Consider the following 21,447-nt stretch of genomic DNA (forward strand, 5'->3'; position numbering starts at 1 on the left):
ACTCCCACAGAGTAACTAGGAGGGGAATGAATCATACCTGGTTTTAGTTAACAGACTCCCACAGAGTAACTAGGAGGGGGATGGAATCATACCTGGTTTTAGTTAACAGACTCCCACAGAGTAACTAGGAGGGGGATGGAATCATACCTGGTTTTAGTTAACAGACTCCCACAGAGTAACTAGGAGGGGGATGGAATCATACCTGGTTTTAGTTAACAGACTCCCACAGAGTAACTAGGAGGGGGATGGAATCATACCTGGTTTTAGTTAACAGACTCCCACAGAGTAACTAGGAGGGGGATGGAATCATACCTGGTTTTAGACAGCAGAAACCACAGAGTAACTAGGAGGGGGATGGAATCATACCTGGTTTTAGTTAACAGACTCCCACAGAGTAACTAGGAGGGGATGGAATCATACCTGGTTTTAGACAGCAGAAACCACAGAGTAACTAGGAGGGTTGGAATCAAACCTGGTTTTAGACAGCAGAAACCACAGAGTAACTAGGAGGGGATGGAATCAAACCTGGTTTTAGACAGCAGAAACCACAGAGTAACTAGGAGGGGATGGAATCAAACCTGGTTTTAGACAGCAGAAACCACAGAGTAACTAGGAGGGGATGGAATCAAACCTGGTTTTAGACAGCAGAAGCCACAGAGTAACTAGGAGGGGATGGAATCATACCTGGTTTTAGTTAACAGACTCCCACAGAGTAACTAGGAGGGGGATGGAATCATACCTGGTTTTAGACAGCAGAAACCACAGAGTAACTAGGAGGGGATGGAATCAAACCTGGTTTTAGACAGCAGAAACCACAGAGTAACTAGGAGGGGATGGAATCAAACCTGGTTTTAGACAGCAGAAACCACAGAGTAACTAGGAGGGGATGGAATCAAACCTGGTTTTAGACAGCAGAAACCACAGAGTAACTAGGAGGGGATGGAATCAAACCTGGTTTTAGACAGCAGAAACCACAGAGTAACTAGGAGGGGATGGAATCAAACCTGGTTTTAGACAGCAGAAGCCACAGAGTAACTAGGAGGGGATGGAATCATACCTGGTTTTAGTTAACAGACTCCCACAGAGTAACTAGGAGGGGGATGGAATCATACCTGGTTTTAGACAGCAGAAACCACAGAGTAACTAGGAGGGGATGAAATCAAACCTGGTTTTAGACAGCAGAAACCACAGAGTAACTAGGAGGGATGGAATCATACCTGGTTTTAGACAGCAGAAACCACAGAGTAACTAGGAGGGGGATGGAATCAAACCTGGTTTTAGTTAACAGACTCCGACAGAGTAACTAGGAGGGGGATGGAATCATACCTGGTTTCAGTTAACAGACTCCCACAGAGTAACTAGGAGGGGGTGGAATCATACCTGGTTTCAGTTAACAGACTCCCACAGAGTAACTAGGAGGGGATGGAATCATACCTGGTTTTAGTTAACAGACTCCCACAGAGTAACTAGGAGGGGATGGAATCAAACCTGGTTTTAGTTAACAGACTCCCACAGAGTAACTAGGAGGGGATGGAATCAAACCTGGTTTTAGTTAACAGACTCCCACAGAGTAACTAGGAAGGGGATGGAATCTAACCTGGTTTTAGACAGCAGAAACCACAGAGTAACTAGGATGGGATGGAATCATACCTGGTTTTAGTTAACAGACTCCCACAGAGTAACTAGGAGGGGGATGGAATCATACCTGGTTTTAGTTAACAGACTCCCACAGAGTAACTAGGAGGGGATGGAATCATACCTGGTTTTAGACAGCAGAAACCACAGAGTAACTAGGAGGGGATGGAATCAAACCTGGTTTTAGACAGCAGAAACCACAGAGTAACTAGGAGGGGATGGAATCAAACCTGGTTTTAGACAACAGAAACACACAGAGTAGTTAGGAGGGGGATGGAATCAAACCTGGTATTAGACAGCAGAAACCCACAGGGTAACTAGGAAGGGGATGGAATCAAACTTGGTTTTAGACAGCAGACTCCCACAGAGTAACTAGGAGGGGGATGGAATCAAACCTGGTTTTAGTTAACAGACTCCCACAGAGTAACTAGGAGGGGAATGAATCATACCTGGTTTTAGTTAACAGACTCCCACAGAGTAACTAGGAGGGGGATGGAATCATACCTGGTTTTAGTTAACAGACTCCCACAGAGTAACTAGGAGGGGGATGGAATCATACCTGGTTTTAGTTAACAGACTCCCACAGAGTAACTAGGAGGGGGATGGAATCATACCTGGTTTTAGTTAACAGACTCCCACAGAGTAACTAGGAGGGGGATGGAATCATACCTGGTTTTAGTTAACAGACTCCCACAGAGTAACTAGGAGGGGGATGGAATCATACCTGGTTTTAGACAGCAGAAACCACAGAGTAACTAGGAGGGGGATGGAATCATACCTGGTTTTAGTTAACAGACTCCCACAGAGTAACTAGGAGGGGATGGAATCATACCTGGTTTTAGACAGCAGAAACCACAGAGTAACTAGGAGGGTTGGAATCAAACCTGGTTTTAGACAGCAGAAACCACAGAGTAACTAGGAGGGGATGGAATCAAACCTGGTTTTAGACAGCAGAAACCACAGAGTAACTAGGAGGGGATGGAATCAAACCTGGTTTTAGACAGCAGAAACCACAGAGTAACTAGGAGGGGATGGAATCAAACCTGGTTTTAGACAGCAGAAGCCACAGAGTAACTAGGAGGGGATGGAATCATACCTGGTTTTAGTTAACAGACTCCCACAGAGTAACTAGGAGGGGGATGGAATCATACCTGGTTTTAGACAGCAGAAACCACAGAGTAACTAGGAGGGGATGAAATCAAACCTGGTTTTAGACAGCAGAAACCACAGAGTAACTAGGAGGGGGATGGAATCATACCTGGTTTTAGTTAACAGACTCCCACAGAGTAACTAGGAGGGGATGGAATCATACCTGGTTTTAGACAGCAGAAACCACAGAGTAACTAGGAGGGTTGGAATCAAACCTGGTTTTAGACAGCAGAAACCACAGAGTAACTAGGAGGGGATGGAATCAAACCTGGTTTTAGACAGCAGAAACCACAGAGTAACTAGGAGGGGATGGAATCAAACCTGGTTTTAGACAGCAGAAACCACAGAGTAACTAGGAGGGGATGGAATCAAACCTGGTTTTAGACAGCAGAAGCCACAGAGTAACTAGGAGGGGATGGAATCATACCTGGTTTTAGTTAACAGACTCCCACAGAGTAACTAGGAGGGGGATGGAATCATACCTGGTTTTAGACAGCAGAAACCACAGAGTAACTAGGAGGGGATGAAATCAAACCTGGTTTTAGACAGCAGAAACCACAGAGTAACTAGGAGGGATGGAATCATACCTGGTTTTAGACAGCAGAAACCACAGAGTAACTAGGAGGGGGATGGAATCAAACCTGGTTTTAGTTAACAGACTCCGACAGAGTAACTAGGAGGGGGATGGAATCATACCTGGTTTCAGTTAACAGACTCCCACAGAGTAACTAGGAGGGGGTGGAATCATACCTGGTTTCAGTTAACAGACTCCCACAGAGTAACTAGGAGGGGATGGAATCATACCTGGTTTTAGTTAACAGACTCCCACAGAGTAACTAGGAGGGGATGGAATCAAACCTGGTTTTAGTTAACAGACTCCCACAGAGTAACTAGGAGGGGATGGAATCAAACCTGGTTTTAGTTAACAGACTCCCACAGAGTAACTAGGAAGGGGATTGAATCTAACCTGGTTTTAGACAGCAGAAACCACAGAGTAACTAGGATGGGATGGAATCATACCTGGTTTTAGTTAACAGACTCCCACAGAGTAACTAGGAGGGGGATGGAATCATACCTGGTTTTAGTTAACAGACTCCCACAGAGTAACTAGGAGGGGATGGAATCATACCTGGTTTTAGTTAACAGACTCCCACAGAGTAACTAGGAGGGGATGGAATCATACCTGGTTTTAGACAGCAGAAACCACAGAGTAACTAGGAGGGGATGGAATCAAACCTGGTTTTAGACAGCAGAAACCACAGAGTAACTAGGAGGGGATGGAATCAAACCTGGTTTTAGACAGCAGAAACCACAGAGTAACTAGGAGGGGATGGAATCAAACCTGGTTTTTGACAGCAGAAACCACAGAGTAACTAGGAGGGGATGGAATCATACCTGGTTTTAGTTAACAGACTCCCACCGAGTAACTAGGAGGGGGATGGAATCATACCTGGTTTTAGACAGCAGAAACCACAGAGTAACTAGGAGGGGATGAAATCAAACCTGGTTTTAGACAGCAGAAGCCACAGAGTAACTAGGAGGGGATGGAATCATACCTGGTTTTAGTTAACAGACTCCCACAGAGTAACTAGGAGGGGGATGGAATCATACCTGGTTTTAGACAGCAGAAACCACAGAGTAACTAGGAGGGGATGAAATCAAACCTGGTTTTAGACAGCAGAAACCACAGAGTAACTAGGAGGGATGGAATCATACCTGGTTTTAGACAGCAGAAACCACAGAGTAACTAGGAGGGGGATGGAATCAAACCTGGTTTTAGTTAACAGACTCCGACAGAGTAACTAGGAGGGGGATGGAATCATACCTGGTTTCAGTTAACAGACTCCCACAGAGTAACTAGGAGGGGGTGGAATCATACCTGGTTTCAGTTAACAGACTCCCACAGAGTAACTAGGAGGGGATGGAATCATACCTGGTTTTAGTTAACAGACTCCCACAGAGTAACTAGGAGGGGATGGAATCAAACCTGGTTTTAGTTAACAGACTCCCACAGAGTAACTAGGAGGGGATGGAATCAAACCTGGTTTTAGTTAACAGACTCCCACAGAGTAACTAGGAAGGGGATTGAATCTAACCTGGTTTTAGACAGCAGAAACCACAGAGTAACTAGGATGGGATGGAATCATACCTGGTTTTAGTTAACAGACTCCCACAGAGTAACTAGGAGGGGGATGGAATCATACCTGGTTTTAGTTAACAGACTCCCACAGAGTAACTAGGAGGGGATGGAATCATACCTGGTTTTAGTTAACAGACTCCCACAGAGTAACTAGGAGGGGATGGAATCATACCTGGTTTTAGACAGCAGAAACCACAGAGTAACTAGGAGGGGATGGAATCAAACCTGGTTTTAGACAGCAGAAACCACAGAGTAACTAGGAGGGGATGGAATCAAACCTGGTTTTAGACAGCAGAAACCACAGAGTAACTAGGAGGGGATGGAATCAAACCTGGTTTTTGACAGCAGAAACCACAGAGTAACTAGGAGGGGATGGAATCATACCTGGTTTTAGTTAACAGACTCCCACCGAGTAACTAGGAGGGGGATGGAATCATACCTGGTTTTAGACAGCAGAAACCACAGAGTAACTAGGAGGGGATGAAATCAAACCTGGTTTTAGACAGCAGAAACCACAGAGTAACTAGGAGGGATGGAATCATACCTGGTTTTAGACAGCAGAAACCACAGAGTAACTAGGAGGGGGATGGAATCAAACCTGGTTTTAGTTAACAGACTCCCACAGAGTAACTAGGAGGGGGATGGAATCATACCTGGTTTCAGTTAACAGACTCCCACAGAGTAACTAGGAGGGGGTGGAATCATACCTGGTTTCAGTTAACAGACTCCCACAGAGTAACTAGGAGGGGATGGAATCATACCTGGTTTTAGTTAACAGACTCCCATAGAGTAACTAGGAGGGGATGGAATCAAACCTGGTTTTAGTTAACAGACTCCCACAGAGTAACTAGGAGGGGATGGAATCAAACCTGGTTTTAGTTAACAGACTCCCACAGAGTAACTAGGAAGGGGATGGAATCTAACCTGGTTTTAGACAGCAGAAACCGCAGAGTAACTAGGATGGGATGGAATCATACCTGGTTTTAGTTAACAGACTCCCACAGAGTAACTAGGAGGGGGATGGAATCATACCTGGTTTTAGTTAACAGACTCCCACAGAGGAACTAGGAGGGGATGGAATCAAACCTGGTTTTAGACAGCAGAAACCACAGAGTAACTAGGAGGGGATGGAATCAAACCTGGTTTCAGTTAACAGACTCCCACAGAGGAACTAGGAGGGGATGGAATTAAACCTGGTTTTAGACAGCAGAAACCACAGAGTAACTAGGAGGGGATGGAATCATACCTGGTTTCAGTTAACAGACTCCCACAGAGTAACTAGGAGGGGATGGAATCAAACCTGGTTTTAGACAACAGAAACCACAGAGTAACTAGGAGGGGATGGAATCATACCTGGTTTTAGTTAACAGACTCCCACAGAGTAACTAGGAGGGGATGGAATCAAACCTGGTTTTAGTTAACAGACTCCCACAGAGTAACTAGGAGGGGATGGAATCAAACCTGGTTTTAGTTAACAGACTCCCACAGAGTAACTAGGAGGGGGATGGAATCATACCTGGTTTTAGTTAACAGACTCCCACAGAGTAACTAGGAGGGGATGGAATCATACCTGGTTTTAGACAGCAGAAACCACAGAGTTACTAGGAGGGGGATGGAATCAAACCTGGTTTTAGACAGCAGACTCCCACAGAGTAACTAGGAGGGGGATGGAATCATACCTGGTTTTAGGTAACAGACTCCCACAGAGGAACTAGGAGGGGATGGAATTAAACCTGGTTTTAGACAGCAGAAACCACAGAGTAACTAGGAGGGGATGGAATCATACCTGGTTTCAGTTAACAGACTCCCACAGAGTAACTAGTAGGGGATGGAATCAAACCTGGTTTTAGACAACAGAAACCACAGAGTAACTAGGAGGGGATGGAATCATACCTGGTTTTAGTTAACAGACTCCCACAGAGTAACTAGGAGGGGGATGGAATCAAACCTGGTTTTAGACAGCAGACTCCCACAGAGTAACTAGGAGGGGGATGGAATCATACCTGGTTTTAGTTAACAGACTCCCACAGAGTAACTAGGAGGGGGATGGAATCATACCTGGTTTTAGACAGCAGAAACCACAGAGTAACTAGGAGGGGATGGAATCATACCTGGTTTTAGTTAACAGACTCCCACAGAGTAACTAGGAGGGGATGGAATCAAACCTGGTTTTAGTTAACAGACTCCCACAGAGTAACTAGGAGGGGGATGGAATCATACCTGGTTTTAGTTAACAGACTCCCACACAGTAACTAGGAGGGGATGGAATCATACCTGGTTTTAGACAGCAGAAACCACAGAGTTACTAGGAGGGGGATGGAATCAAACCTGGTTTTAGTTAACAGACTCCCACAGAAGAACTAGGAGGGGGATGTAATCATACCTGGTTTTAGTTAACAGACTCCCACAGAGTAGCTAGGAGGGGATGGAATCATACCTGGTTTTAGTTAACAGACTCCCACAGAGTAACTAGGAGGGGGATGGAATTAAACCTGGTTTTAGACAGCAGAAACCACAGAGTAACTAGGAGGGGATGGAATCATACCTGGTTTCAGTTAACAGACTCCCACAGAGTAACTAGGAGGGGATGGAATCAAACCTGGTTTTAGACAACAGAAACCACAGAGTAACTAGGAGGGGATGGAATCATACCTGGTTTTAGTTAACAGACTCCCACAGAGTAACTAGGAGGGGGATGGAATCATACCTGGTTTTAGGTAACAGACTCCCACAGAGGAACTAGGAGGGGATGGAATTAAACCTGGTTTTAGACAGCAGAAACCACAGAGTAACTAGGAGGGGATGGAATCATACCTGGTTTCAGTTAACAGACTCCCACAGAGTAACTAGTAGGGGATGGAATCAAACCTGGTTTTAGACAACAGAAACCACAGAGTAACTAGGAGGGGATGGAATCATACCTGGTTTTAGTTAACAGACTCCCACAGAGTAACTAGGAGGGGGATGGAATCAAACCTGGTTTTAGACAGCAGACTCCCACAGAGTAACTAGGAGGGGGATGGAATCATACCTGGTTTTAGTTAACAGACTCCCACAGAGTAACTAGGAGGGGGATGGAATCATACCTGGTTTTAGACAGCAGAAACCACAGAGTAACTAGGAGGGGATGGAATCATACCTGGTTTTAGTTAACAGACTCCCACAGAGTAACTAGGAGGGGATGGAATCAAACCTGGTTTTAGTTAACAGACTCCCACAGAGTAACTAGGAGGGGATGGAATCAAACCTGGTTTTAGTTAACAGACTGCCACAGAGTAACTAGGAGGGGGATGGAATCATACCTGGTTTTAGTTAACAGACTCCCACACAGTAACTAGGAGGGGATGGAATCATACCTGGTTTTAGACAGCAGAAACCACAGAGTTACTAGGAGGGGGATGGAATCAAACCTGGTTTTAGTTAACAGACTCCCACAGAAGAACTAGGAGGGGGATGTAATCATACCTGGTTTTAGTTAACAGACTCCCACAGAGTAGCTAGGAGGGGATGGAATCATACCTGGTTTTAGTTAACAGACTCCCACAGAGTAACTAGGAGGGGGATGGAATCATACCTGGTTTCAGTTAACAGACTCCCACAGAGTAACTAGGAGGGGGATGGAATCATACCTGGTTTTAGACAGCAGAAACCACAGAGTAACTAGGAGGGGATGGAATCAAACCTGGTTTTAGACAGCAGAAACCAGAGAGTAACTAGGAGGGGGATGGAATCAAACCTGGTTTTAGACAGCAGAAACCACAGAGTAACTAGGAGGGGATAGAATCAAACCTGGTTTTAGACAGCAGAAACCACAGAGTAACTAGGAGGGGGATGGAATCAAACCTGGTTTTAGTTAACAGACTGCCACAGAGTAACTAGGAGGGGGATGGAATCATACCTGGTTTTAGTTAACAGACTCCCACACAGTAACTAGGAGGGGATGGAATCATACCTGGTTTTAGACAGCAGAAACCACAGAGTTACTAGGAGGGGATGGAATCATACCTGGTTTTAGTTAACAGACTCCCACAGAGTAACTAGGAGGGGGATGGAATTAAACCTGGTTTTAGACAGCAGAAACCACAGAGTAACTAGGAGGGGATGGAATCATACCTGGTTTCAGTTAACAGACTCCCACAGAGTAACTAGGAGGGGATGGAATCAAACCTGGTTTTAGACAACAGAAACCACAGAGTAACTAGGAGGGGATGGAATCATACCTGGTTTTAGTTAACAGACTCCCACAGAGTAACTAGGAGGGGGATGGAATCATACCTGGTTTTAGGTAACAGACTCCCACAGAGGAACTAGGAGGGGATGGAATTAAACCTGGTTTTAGACAGCAGAAACCACAGAGTAACTAGGAGGGGATGGAATCATACCTGGTTTCAGTTAACAGACTCCCACAGAGTAACTAGTAGGGGATGGAATCAAACCTGGTTTTAGACAACAGAAACCACAGAGTAACTAGGAGGGGATGGAATCATACCTGGTTTTAGTTAACAGACTCCCACAGAGTAACTAGGAGGGGGATGGAATCAAACCTGGTTTTAGACAGCAGACTCCCACAGAGTAACTAGGAGGGGGATGGAATCATACCTGGTTTTAGTTAACAGACTCCCACAGAGTAACTAGGAGGGGGATGGAATCATACCTGGTTTTAGACAGCAGAAACCACAGAGTAACTAGGAGGGGATGGAATCATACCTGGTTTTAGTTAACAGACTCCCACAGAGTAACTAGGAGGGGATGGAATCAAACCTGGTTTTAGTTAACAGACTCCCACAGAGTAACTAGGAGGGGATGGAATCAAACCTGGTTTTAGTTAACAGACTGCCACAGAGTAACTAGGAGGGGGATGGAATCATACCTGGTTTTAGTTAACAGACTCCCACACAGTAACTAGGAGGGGATGGAATCATACCTGGTTTTAGACAGCAGAAACCACAGAGTTACTAGGAGGGGGATGGAATCAAACCTGGTTTTAGTTAACAGACTCCCACAGAAGAACTAGGAGGGGGATGTAATCATACCTGGTTTTAGTTAACAGACTCCCACAGAGTAGCTAGGAGGGGATGGAATCATACCTGGTTTTAGTTAACAGACTCCCACAGAGTAACTAGGAGGGGGATGGAATTAAACCTGGTTTTAGACAGCAGAAACCACAGAGTAACTAGGAGGGGATGGAATCATACCTGGTTTCAGTTAACAGACTCCCACAGAGTAACTAGGAGGGGATGGAATCAAACCTGGTTTTAGACAACAGAAACCACAGAGTAACTAGGAGGGGATGGAATCATACCTGGTTTTAGTTAACAGACTCCCACAGAGTAACTAGGAGGGGGATGGAATCAAACCTGGTTTTAGACAGCAGAAACCACAGAGTAACTAGGAGGGGATGAAATCAAACCTGGTTTTAGACAGCAGAAACCACAGAGTAACTAGGAGGGATGGAATCATACCTGGTTTTAGACAGCAGAAACCACAGAGTAACTAGGAGGGGGATGGAATCAAACCTGGTTTTAGTTAACAGACTCCCACAGAGTAACTAGGAGGGGGATGGAATCATACCTGGTTTCAGTTAACAGACTCCCACAGAGTAACTAGGAGGGGGTGGAATCATACCTGGTTTCAGTTAACAGACTCCCACAGAGTAACTAGGAGGGGATGGAATCATACCTGGTTTTAGTTAACAGACTCCCACAGAGTAACTAGGAGGGGATGGAATCAAACCTGGTTTTAGTTAACAGACTCCCACAGAGTAACTAGGAGGGGATGGAATCAAACCTGGTTTTAGTTAACAGACTCCCACAGAGTAACTAGGAAGGGGATGGAATCTAACCTGGTTTTAGACAGCAGAAACCGCAGAGTAACTAGGATGGGATGGAATCATACCTGGTTTTAGTTAACAGACTCCCACAGAGTAACTAGGAGGGGGATGGAATCATACCTGGTTTTAGTTAACAGACTCCCACAGAGGAACTAGGAGGGGATGGAATCAAACCTGGTTTTAGACAGCAGAAACCACAGAGTAACTAGGAGGGGATGGAATCAAACCTGGTTTCAGTTAACAGACTCCCACAGAGGAACTAGGAGGGGATGGAATTAAACCTGGTTTTAGACAGCAGAAACCACAGAGTAACTAGGAGGGGATGGAATCATACCTGGTTTCAGTTAACAGACTCCCACAGAGTAACTAGGAGGGGATGGAATCAAACCTGGTTTTAGACAACAGAAACCACAGAGTAACTAGGAGGGGATGGAATCATACCTGGTTTTAGTTAACAGACTCCCACAGAGTAACTAGGAGGGGATGGAATCAAACCTGGTTTTAGTTAACAGACTCCCACAGAGTAACTAGGAGGGGATGGAATCAAACCTGGTTTTAGTTAACAGACTCCCACAGAGTAACTAGGAGGGGGATGGAATCATACCTGGTTTTAGTTAACAGACTCCCACAGAGTAACTAGGAGGGGATGGAATCATACCTGGTTTTAGACAGCAGAAACCACAGAGTTACTAGGAGGGGGATGGAATCAAACCTGGTTTTAGACAGCAGACTCCCACAGAGTAACTAGGAGGGGGATGGAATCATACCTGGTTTTAGGTAACAGACTCCCACAGAGGAACTAGGAGGGGATGGAATTAAACCTGGTTTTAGACAGCAGAAACCACAGAGTAACTAGGAGGGGATGGAATCATACCTGGTTTCAGTTAACAGACTCCCACAGAGTAACTAGTAGGGGATGGAATCAAACCTGGTTTTAGACAACAGAAACCACAGAGTAACTAGGAGGGGATGGAATCATACCTGGTTTTAGTTAACAGACTCCCACAGAGTAACTAGGAGGGGGATGGAATCAAACCTGGTTTTAGACAGCAGACTCCCACAGAGTAACTAGGAGGGGGATGGAATCATACCTGGTTTTAGTTAACAGACTCCCACAGAGTAACTAGGAGGGGGATGGAATCATACCTGGTTTTAGACAGCAGAAACCACAGAGTAACTAGGAGGGGATGGAATCATACCTGGTTTTAGTTAACAGACTCCCACAGAGTAACTAGGAGGGGATGGAATCAAACCTGGTTTTAGTTAACAGACTCCCACAGAGTAACTAGGAGGGGGATGGAATCATACCTGGTTTTAGTTAACAGACTCCCACACAGTAACTAGGAGGGGATGGAATCATACCTGGTTTTAGACAGCAGAAACCACAGAGTTACTAGGAGGGGGATGGAATCAAACCTGGTTTTAGTTAACAGACTCCCACAGAAGAACTAGGAGGGGGATGTAATCATACCTGGTTTTAGTTAACAGACTCCCACAGAGTAGCTAGGAGGGGATGGAATCATACCTGGTTTTAGTTAACAGACTCCCACAGAGTAACTAGGAGGGGGATGGAATTAAACCTGGTTTTAGACAGCAGAAACCACAGAGTAACTAGGAGGGGATGGAATCATACCTGGTTTCAGTTAACAGACTCCCACAGAGTAACTAGGAGGGGATGGAATCAAACCTGGTTTTAGACAACAGAAACCACAGAGTAACTAGGAGGGGATGGAATCATACCTGGTTTTAGTTAACAGACTCCCACAGAGTAACTAGGAGGGGGATGGAATCATACCTGGTTTTAGGTAACAGACTCCCACAGAGGAACTAGGAGGGGATGGAATTAAACCTGGTTTTAGACAGCAGAAACCACAGAGTAACTAGGAGGGGATGGAATCATACCTGGTTTCAGTTAACAGACTCCCACAGAGTAACTAGTAGGGGATGGAATCAAACCTGGTTTTAGACAACAGAAACCACAGAGTAACTAGGAGGGGATGGAATCATACCTGGTTTTAGTTAACAGACTCCCACAGAGTAACTAGGAGGGGGATGGAATCAAACCTGGTTTTAGACAGCAGACTCCCACAGAGTAACTAGGAGGGGGATGGAATCATACCTGGTTTTAGTTAACAGACTCCCACAGAGTAACTAGGAGGGGGATGGAATCATACCTGGTTTTAGACAGCAGAAACCACAGAGTAACTAGGAGGGGATGGAATCATACCTGGTTTTAGTTAACAGACTCCCACAGAGTAACTAGGAGGGGATGGAATCAAACCTGGTTTTAGTTAACAGACTCCCACAGAGTAACTAGGAGGGGATGGAATCAAACCTGGTTTTAGTTAACAGACTGCCACAGAGTAACTAGGAGGGGGATGGAATCATACCTGGTTTTAGTTAACAGACTCCCACACAGTAACTAGGAGGGGATGGAATCATACCTGGTTTTAGACAGCAGAAACCACAGAGTTACTAGGAGGGGGATGGAATCAAACCTGGTTTTAGTTAACAGACTCCCACAGAAGAACTAGGAGGGGGATGTAATCATACCTGGTTTTAGTTAACAGACTCCCACAGAGTAGCTAGGAGGGGATGGAATCATACCTGGTTTTAGTTAACAGACTCCCACAGAGTAACTAGGAGGGGGATGGAATTAAACCTGGTTTTAGACAGCAGAAACCACAGAGTAACTAGGAGGGGATGGAATCATACCTGGTTTCAGTTAACAGACTCCCACAGAGTAACTAGGAGGGGATGGAATCAAACCTGGTTTTAGACAACAGAAACCACAGAGTAACTAGGAGGGGATGGAATCATACCTGGTTTTAGTTAACAGACTCCCACAGAGTAACTAGGAGGGGGATGGAATCAAACCTGGTTTTAGACAGCAGACTCCCACAGAGTAACTAGGAGGGGGATGGAATCATACCTGGTTTTAGTTAACAGACTCCCACAGAGTAACTAGGAGGGGGATGGAATCATACCTGGTTTTAGACAGCAGAAACCACAGAGTAACTAGGAGGGGATGGAATCATACCTGGTTTTAGTTAACAGACTCCCACAGAGTAACTAGGAGGGGATGGAATCAAACCTGGTTTTAGTTAACAGACTCCCACAGAGTAACTAGGAGGGGATGGAATCAAACCTGGTTTTAGTTAACAGACTGCCACAGAGTAACTAGGAGGGGGATGGAATCATACCTGGTTTTAGTTAACAGACTCCCACACAGTAACTAGGAGGGGATGGAATCATACCTGGTTTTAGACAGCAGAAACCACAGAGTTACTAGGAGGGGATGGAATCATACCTGGTTTTAGTTAACAGACTCCCACAGAGTAACTAGGAGGGGGATGGAATTAAACCTGGTTTTAGACAGCAGAAACCACAGAGTAACTAGGAGGGGATGGAATCATACCTGGTTTCAGTTAACAGACTCCCACAGAGTAACTAGGAGGGGATGGAATCAAACCTGGTTTTAGACAACAGAAACCACAGAGTAACTAGGAGGGGATGGAATCATACCTGGTTTTAGTTAACAGACTCCCACAGAGTAACTAGGAGGGGGATGGAATCATACCTGGTTTTAGGTAACAGACTCCCACAGAGGAACTAGGAGGGGATGGAATTAAACCTGGTTTTAGACAGCAGAAACCACAGAGTAACTAGGAGGGGATGGAATCATACCTGGTTTCAGTTAACAGACTCCCACAGAGTAACTAGTAGGGGATGGAATCAAACCTGGTTTTAGACAACAGAAACCACAGAGTAACTAGGAGGGGATGGAATCATACCTGGTTTTAGTTAACAGACTCCCACAGAGTAACTAGGAGGGGGATGGAATCAAACCTGGTTTTAGACAGCAGACTCCCACAGAGTAACTAGGAGGGGGATGGAATCATACCTGGTTTTAGTTAACAGACTCCCACAGAGTAACTAGGAGGGGGATGGAATCATACCTGGTTTTAGACAGCAGAAACCACAGAGTAACTAGGAGGGGATGGAATCATACCTGGTTTTAGTTAACAGACTCCCACAGAGTAACTAGGAGGGGATGGAATCAAACCTGGTTTTAGTTAACAGACTCCCACAGAGTAACTAGGAGGGGATGGAATGAAACCTGGTTTTAGTTAACAGACTGCCACAGAGTAACTAGGAGGGGGATGGAATCATACCTGGTTTTAGTTAACAGACTCCCACACAGTAACTAGGAGGGGATGGAATCATACCTGGTTTTAGACAGCAGAAACCACAGAGTTACTAGGAGGGGGATGGAATCAAACCTGGTTTTAGTTAACAGACTCCCACAGAAGAACTAGGAGGGGGATGTAATCATACCTGGTTTTAGTTAACAGACTCCCACAGAGTAGCTAGGAGGGGATGGAATCATACCTGGTTTTAGTTAACAGACTCCCACAGAGTAACTAGGAGGGGGATGGAATTAAACCTGGTTTTAGACAGCAGAAACCACAGAGTAACTAGGAGGGGATGGAATCATACCTGGTTTCAGTTAACAGACTCCCACAGAGTAACTAGGAGGGGATGGAATCAAACCTGGTTTTAGACAACAGAAACCACAGAGTAACTAGGAGGGGATGGAATCATACCTGGTTTTAGTTAACAGACTCCCACAGAGTAACTAGGAGGGGGATGGAATCAAACCTGGTTTTAGACAGCAGACTCCCACAGAGTAACTAGGAGGGGGATGGAATCATACCTGGTTTTAGTTAACAGACTCCCACAGAGTAACTAGGAGGGGGATGGAATCATACCTGGTTTTAGACAGCAGAAACCACAGAGTAACTAGGAGGGGATGGAATCATACCTGGTTTTAGTTAACAGACTCCCACAGAGTAACTAGGAGGGGATGGAATCAAACCTGGTTTTAGTTAACAGACTCCCACAGAGTAACTAGGAGGGGATGGAATCAAACCTGGTTTTAGTTAACAGACTGCCACAGAGTAACTAGGAGGGGGATGGAATCATACCTGGTTTTAGTTAACAGACTCCCACACAGTAACTAGGAGGGGATGGAATCATACCTGGTTTTAGACAGCAGAAACCACAGAGTTACTAGGAGGGGGATGGAATCAAACCTGGTTTTAGTTAACAGACTCCCACAGAAGAACTAGGAGGGGGATGTAATCATACCTGGTTTTAGTTAACAGACTCCCACAGAGTAGCTAGGAGGGGATGGAATCATACCTGGTTTTAGTTAACAGACTCCCACAGAGTAACTAGGAGGGGGATGGAATCATACCTGGTTTCAGTTAACAGACTCCCACAGAGTAACTAGGAGGGGGATGGAATCATACCTGGTTTTAGACAGCAGAAACCACAGAGTAACTAGGAGGGGATGGAATCAAACCTGGTTTTAGACAGCAGAAACCAGAGAGTAACTAGGAGGGGGATGGAATCAAACCTGGTTTTAGACAGCAGAAACCACAGAGTAACTAGGAGGGGATAGAATCAAACCTGGTTTTAGACAGCAGAAACCACAGAGTAACTAGGAGGGGGATGGAATCAAACCTGGTTTTAGACAGCAGAAACCACAGAGTAACTAGGAGGGGATGGAATCAAACCTGGTTTTAGACAGCAGAAACCACAGAGTAACTAGGAGGGGATGGAATCAAACCTGGTTTTAGTTAACAGACTCCCACAGAGTAACTAGGAGGGGATGGAATCATACCTGGTTTTAGACAGCAGAAACCACAGAGTAACTAGGAGGGGGATGGAATCAAACCTGGTTTTAGTTAACAGACTCCCACAGAGGAACTAGGAGGGGATGGAATCATACCTGGTTTTAGTTAACAGACTCCCACAGAGTAACTAGGAGGGGATGGAATCAAACCTGGTTTTAGTTAACAGACTCCCACAGAGTAACTAGGAGGGGATGGAATCAAACCTGGTTTTAGTTAACAGACTGCCACAGAGTAACTAGGAGGGGGATGGAATCATACCTGGTTTTAGTTAACAGACTCCCACACAGTAACTAGGAGGGGATGGAATCATACCTGGTTTTAGACAGCAGAAACCACAGAGTTACTAGGAGGGGGATGGAATCAAACCTGGTTTTAGTTAACAGACTCCCACAGAAGAACTAGGAGGGGGATGTAATCATACCTGGTTTTAGTTAACAGACTCCCACAGAGTAGCTAGGAGGGGATGGAATCATACCTGGTTTTAGTTAACAGACTCCCACAGAGTAACTAGGAGGGGGATGGAATCATACCTGGTTTCAGTTAACAGACTCCCACAGAGTAACTAGGAGGGGGATGGAATCATACCTGGTTTTAGACAGCAGAAACCACAGAGTAACTAGGAGGGGATGGAATCAAACCTGGTTTTAGACAGCAGAAACCAGAGAGTAACTAGGAGGGGGATGGAATCAAACCTGGTTTTAGACAGCAGAAACCACAGAGTAACTAGGAGGGGATAGAATCAAACCTGGTTTTAGACAGCAGAAACCACAGAGTAACTAGGAGGGGGATGGAATCAAACCTGGTTTTAGACAGCAGAAACCACAGAGTAACTAGGAGGGGATGGAATCAAACCTGGTTTTAGACAGCAGAAACCACAGAGTAACTAGGAGGGGATGGAATCAAACCTGGTTTTAGTTAACAGACTCCCACAGAGTAACTAGGAGGGGATGGAATCATACCTGGTTTTAGACAGCAGAAACCACAGAGTAACTAGGAGGGGGATGGAATCAAACCTGGTTTTAGTTAACAGACTCCCACAGAGGAACTAGGAGGGGATGGAATCATACCTGGTTTTAGTTAACAGGCTCCCACAGAGGAACTAGGAGGCGATGGAATCAAACCTGGTTTTAGTTAACAGACTCCCACAGAGTAACTAGGAGGGGGATGGAATCATACCTGGTTTCAGTTAACAGACTCCCACAGAGTAACTAGGAGGGGATGGAATCATACCTGGTTTTAGACAGCTGAAACCACAGAGTAACTAGGAGGGGATGGAATCAAACCTGGTTTTAGACAACAGAAACCACAGAGTAACTAGGAGGGGGATGGAATCAAACCTGGTTTTAGACAGCAGAAACCACAGAGTAACTAGGAGGGGATGGAATCAAACCTGGTTTTAGTTAACAGACTCCCACAGAGGAACTAGGAGGGGATGGAATCATACCTGGTTTTAGTTAACAGACTCCCACAGAGGAACTAGGAGGGGATGGAATCAAACCTGGTTTTAGTTAACAGACTCCCACAGAGTAACTAGGAGGGGATGGAATCAAACCTGGTTTTAGACAGCAGAAACCACAGAGTAACTAGGAGGGGGATGGAATCAAACCTGGTTTTAGACAGCAGAAACCACAGAGTAACTAGGAGGGGATGGAATCAAACCTGGTTTTAGACAGCAGAAACCACAGAGTAACTAGGAGGGGGATGGAATCAAACCTGGTTTTAGACAGCAGAAACCACAGAGTAACTAGGAGGGGATGGAATCAAACCTGGTTTTAGACAGCAGAAACCACAGAGTAACTAGGAGGGGGATGGAATCAAACCTGGTTTTAGTTAACAGACTCCCACAGAGGAACTAGGGGGGGATGGAATCATACCTGGTTTTAGTTAACAGACTCCCACAGAGGAACTAGGAGGGGATGGAATCAAACCTGGTTTTAGTTAACAGACTCCCACAGAGTAATGTAATAAAGAAATCATGTTGTGGGTTTATATACTGTCCTCTGTACAGTCCTGACTGGTTGTTGTGGTACAGGCTGTAGACAACTCAGTGGTTGTCTGTAGACTGTCCTTGGTGTGGTAGATACAGGCTGGTTGTCTGTAGACTACTCCTGGTTGTCCTTGGTGTGGTAGATACAGGCAGTAGACAACTCAGTGGTTGTCTGTAGACTACCCCTGGTCGTCCTTGGTGTGGTAGATACAGGGTGGTTGTCTGTAGACTCCCCTGTTCGTCCTTGGTATGGTAGATACGGGCTGGTTGTCTGTAGACTACCCCTGGTCGTCCTTGGTGTGGTAGATACAGGCTGGTTGTCTGTAGACTACCACTGTTCATCCTTGGTGTGGTAGATACAGGCTGGTTGTCTGTAGACTACTCCTGGTTGTCCTTGGTATGTTAGATACAGGCTGGTTGTCTGTAGACTACCCCTGTTCGTCCTTGGTGTGGTGGATACAGGCTGGTTGTCTGTAGACTACTCCTGTTCGTCCTTGGTGTGGTAGATACAGGCTGGTTGTCTGTAGACTACCCCTGGTCGTCCTTGGTGTGGTAGATACAGGCTGGTTGTCTGTAGACTACCCCTGGTCGTCCTTGGTGTGGAAGATACAGGCTGGTTGTCTGTAGACTACCACTGTTCATCCTTGGTGTGGTAGATACAGGCTGGTTATCTGTAGACTACCCCTGTTCGTCCTTGGTGTGGTAGATACAGGCTGGTTGTCTGTAGACTACTCCTGTTCGTCCTTGGTGTGGTAGATACAGGCTGGTTGTCTGTAGACTACTCCTGTTCGTCCTTGGTGTGGTAGATACAGGCAGTAGACAACTCAGTGGTTGTCTGTAGACTGTCCTTGGTGTGGTAGATACAGGCTGGTTGTCTGTAGACTACTCCTGTTCATCCTTGGTATGGTAGATACAGGCTGGTTATCTGTAGACTACTCCTGTTCATCCTTGGTGTGGTAGATACAGGCTGGTTGTCTGTAGACTACCCCTGTTCGTCCTTGGTGTGGTAGATACAGGCTGGTTGTCTGTAGACTACCCCTGTTCGTCCTTGGTGTGGTAGATACAGGCTGGTTGTCTGTAGACTACCCCTGTTCGTCCTTGGTGTGGTAGATACAGGCTGGTTGTCTGTTGACTTCCCCTGTTCGTCCTTGGCAGACAGGCATCAGTTGTTCATGACTGAAGGAGGCATCTCGAACGGCACCCTATTCCCTATGTAGTGCACTGCTTCTGACCAGAGCCCTTTGAGTTTCCCTGTGGCTTTCCCTATGTGTTTCCCTGTGAGTTTCCCTATGGGTTTCCCTGTAGGTTTCCCTGTAGGTTTCCCTATGGGTTTCCCTGTAGGTTTCCCTATGGGTTTCCCTGTGGATTTCCCTGTTGTTTTCCCTGTGAGTTTCCCTGTGGGTTTCCCTGTAGGTTTCCCTATGTGTTTCCCTGTGGGATTTGGCAGCTCTGCTCTCCACTGAGGTTAGCTGGTGAATACAACAGCAGGCAAACATTCAACCAGGCAGTATTGACCTCCTACACAGGGACCAACCAGGCAGTATTGACCTCCTACACAGGGATCAACCAGGCAGTATTGACCTCCTACACAGGGATCAACCAGGCAGTATTGACCTCCTACACAGGGATCAACCAGGCAGTATTGACCTCCTACACAGCGATCAACCAGGCAGTATTCACCTCCTACACAGGGATCAACCAGGCAGTATTGACCTCCCACACAGGGATCAACCAGGCAGTATTACCCTCCTACACAGGGATCAACCAGGCAGTATTGACCTCCTACACAGGGACCAACCAGGCAGTTTTGACCTCCTACACAGGGAAACAAAATATCCACCTTGTTTCTCTCCTCTCTTATCCTGGATCTGATGGAAGAGTCATTTATATTGACATCTTCACGTGTTCCGTTGTTGGGTCATTTCTATTCAGGGAACAGTCCCATGACATCGTCACGTGTTCCGTTGTTGAGTCATTTCTATTCAGGGAACATTCCCATGACATCGTCACGTGTTCCGTTGTTGAAAGGAGAGTATATGTAAAATGTAATTATCATTAGTCCCTGTTATTCTGATATATGTCATGAAATGAAATGAGTAAGCAACTGGTGACAATAGACAACAGAACAACAGCTAGGATTTGAGTTGTCTCTCTAAAGCAACACGTTGTGTCCTTTCAGATGAAAAATAGTAGATATCGTTTTTGTTTTTTATTCCGTGGCTCATGGATGTCTGTTCCGTTTGAACTACACGAGGCCTTACAGCTGTTCATAATGTAATGTGCAGTAGCGGACTTTCAAATATTCATGTAGACGTGGTACCTGACATGCTTTGATCTCTGCTGTAAAGTATATTTCTACGTTCCTATATCCACACTAGCAAATCACTTTGAATGTCCAATACATTGCAATGTGGATAATCGGAGAGCCTATGGCTTGGAATCGGTTATGATCCTATGAGGTTTATAATGAAACCCCTGGGACCAGCAGGAGATCTACAGTAGTTGGTTGTGGTCCTATGAGGTTTATAATGAAACCCCTGGGACCAGCAGGAGATCAACAGTAGTCGGTTGTGGTCCTATGAGGTTTATAATGAAACCCCTGGGACCAGCAGGAGATCAACAGTAGTCGGTTATGGTCCTATGAGGTTTATAATGAAACCCCTGGGAGCAGCAGGAGATCAACAGTAGTTGGTTATGGTCCTATGAGGTTTATAATGAAACCCCTGGGACCAGCAGGAGATCTACAGTAGTCGGTTGTGGTCTTATGAGGTTTATAATGAAACCCATGGGACCAGCAGGAGATCTACAGTAGTCGGTTGTGGTCTTATGAGGTTTATAATGAAACCCATGGGACCAGCAGGAGATCAACAGTAGTTGGTTATGGTCCTATGAGGTTTATAATGAAACCCCTGGGACCAGCAGGAGATCAACAGCAGTCAGAAGGGCTGGGGTGAATGGATCACAAATGATAGATGGATGAAACCCATGAATGGATGATGGACAG

General features: G+C 45.6%; 1 protein-coding gene across 2 annotated transcripts in view; it reads left to right on the forward strand.

Moving 5' to 3' along the window:
• The window catches only part of LOC110512917 (CUB and sushi domain-containing protein 3), a 522,509-nt gene that overhangs the window by 311,502 nt on the left and 189,560 nt on the right, over positions 1-21,447 (forward strand). The gene's annotated exons all lie outside the window — the stretch shown is intronic.

Source organism: Oncorhynchus mykiss, chromosome 2 (genome assembly GCF_057628025.1).
Source record: "Oncorhynchus mykiss isolate SJ-2025 chromosome 2, ASM5762802v1, whole genome shotgun sequence".
NCBI lineage: Eukaryota > Metazoa > Chordata > Actinopteri > Salmoniformes > Salmonidae > Oncorhynchus > Oncorhynchus mykiss.